Source organism: Nannospalax galili, unplaced genomic scaffold, assembly GCF_000622305.1.
Source record: "Nannospalax galili isolate Female #2095 unplaced genomic scaffold, S.galili_v1.0 scaffold676, whole genome shotgun sequence".
NCBI lineage: Eukaryota > Metazoa > Chordata > Mammalia > Rodentia > Spalacidae > Nannospalax > Nannospalax galili.
The window spans coordinates 192,938-195,554 of NW_008337446.1; the positions used below are offsets into that span (position 1 = coordinate 192,938).

The 2,617-nt window shown below is 38.8% G+C and overlaps 1 protein-coding gene across 1 annotated transcript in view; it reads left to right on the top strand.

Moving 5' to 3' along the window:
• The window catches only part of Saraf (store-operated calcium entry associated regulatory factor), a 24,057-nt gene that overhangs the window by 14,413 nt on the left and 7,027 nt on the right, over positions 1-2,617 (top strand). The gene's annotated exons all lie outside the window — the stretch shown is intronic.

The window sequence follows — 2,617 nt, forward strand, 5'->3', positions numbered from 1 at the left end:
TCCCACATCACTCATCAAGAAGATGCCCCTCAGACATGGCCACAGGTCGGTCCAATAGAGGCAATTCCCCGATTGAGGCTCCCTCAACCCAGGTGTGTCAAGTTGACACTAAAACTATCTAGCATACCCTGTGTGGCCTGGAACTTGCTGTGTAGACCATATCATATATCTCTATGGGCTGGAGCTCACAGAGATATACCTCTGCTTCTGAGTGCTGGGGTTAAGGGTGTGGGCTGCCTGCCATACCTGGCCAAAGTTTGTGTTTATTGGTGATACTGGTTTCATAAAATTTTTTCCCCAGTATTGCATAACTGAATCATAGAATCTTCAGGCTAAAACATATGTTTCACATCCATTTCTCTTATAAATTACTGTTATAGTCCTGTTAGGAAAAAAAAGATGATATGTTGCTTATATGTGTCGTATACTGGGGCTAGAGTGATGGCTCAGTGGTTAAGAGCACTGGCTGCTCTTGCTGAGGATCTGGGTTCAGTTCCCAGCACCCACATCATGCAGCTAAGAACTGCCTGTAACTCCAGCTCCAGGGATCCAGTGCCCTCATCCAGCCTCTGCAGACATTGCATGCATGGGTGTACCTATGTACATGCAGGCAAAACTCTCATACACAAAAATAAAAATAAATAAGAAAGTATATAAAATGTGTCATATACCAAATGATTAGGATCGAATCAGGAAGTTCTTCCTTGTAGAAGAGATAAAGTAATCACTCAAATTCCATGTGTATACCAACAAAATGGTGTAAAGTGGTATCTGGTTGGGGGCATTGGTTAAGGCTTAAAGGAGGTGGTGTTTTGTCCTATGTTAGGAAGGAATGTTGAGATCTTGGAGGTGAGGAGAGAAGAGGATACAGCACAAACCAAGCAGCAGACAGCATCACATGTGTTGACTCCAGTATTATGTTTGGTGGCAACAATTTATATTTACTCAGAACTGCTTTACTATGTACTGTTATAGATTCAGCATTTTTTGTTCACTTAAAATTTAGAAATCTTTTTCCAAATAAAATTAATAAAAATAATGTAATAACAAAAAGAAAAATTTCATGTTGTTTAAATAAAAACTGTTTGAGCTGCAAAAAAAATCCGTCAGGAAAGTGAAAAGACAGCCCATAAAATGGGAGGAAGCTTTGCAAATCATATATGATGACTTTTATCTAGAATATATAATGAACAGTTAACAGCTAGGAAAGAAGATACCAAATTAAAAATGGGCAACACCTCTGAATAGACATTTCTCCAAAGAATTTAGGCATAGGATGACCAGTAAACATGTGAAAAAATGTTCACCATCAGTAGTCATCAGAGAAATGTCATTCAAACATTCAAACCCTCAGTAAGGTACTACGTTATGCCCAGTAGGATATGTTGGTAAGGAGGTGGAGGAGTTGAAACTCTCATCCCTTGCTGTCAGGAATGTAAAGTGATGTAGCTGCTTTGGAAAGCTGTCTGGTGGCATTTCCTACAAAGGTTGAGCATAGAGTGTACCATATGCCCCAGGCATTCCTCCACTAGGAATAATATGCCGAAGGGAACCAAAGATATCTTTTTTTTTTTTTTTTTTTGTCTTTTTGAGACGAGGTCTCCCTGTAGCCGCAGCTGGCCTGGAACTAGCTATGTAGACCAGGCTGGCCTTGAACTCACAGAGATCCTCCTGCCTCTGCCTCCTGAGTGCTGGGACCAAAGGTATGCGCCACCATGCTCAGCTCCAAAGATGTATTTCTCCACACAAAACTTTACACAAATGTTTGTAGGAATATTCAAATTGCTAAGGCATAGAAACAACCAAATGCCCATTACTAACCAATGATAAAATGTATATTCATATGGTGGAATATTTTTTACTCATTAAAAAGAACAGAGTACTGATACATTCCTCAACATGGATGAACTGTGACAATGTTATGCTAAGTGAAAGAAGCCAGTTACAAAGGCCTGTGTGTCTTAAGATTCTCTTTGCAATAAATGTCTAGAATATGGGAAGTTTCCACTGGAAAGGGGATGGACAGTGATTGCTACTGGGTTTGGAATTTCTTTTGGGGTGATGATTATATCCTAAAATTGATTATAGTAATGGTTGTACCACTATATGAACTTACTAAAAACACTGAACTGTGTGAGTTGTATGTGAATTACATCTAAGCAAAACTCTTAAAAAATAGTGTACCTAAACTTTGAACAAGGAATATAATTTAAAAACTAACAGAGGGGCTGGAGAGATGGCTCAGCGGTTAAGAATACTGAATGTTCTTGAATCCCAGCACCCACATGGCATTTAACTGTAACTCCAGTTCCAGGGACTCTGATAGCCTCTTCTGTCCTCCGCGGGCATTGCACGACATGGGTGCATTTACCTACATGCATGCAATATACACGTACACATAAAAAATAAAAATAATAAATAAAATATTTAAAAAAAACAGAAAAGCTGTAGAACCAGTTAAATTTACTTGAGCTTATATCTCTATATGTTGTTAAAGAAGCATTATCTAGTCAGAAAAAAAGAGTTGAAACTTGAACTTATTTTTTGGTGGTGCCAGAGATCAACCCAGGCTATTATGCATGCTCAGTCACTGAGCTACACTCTTGACTTATTTATT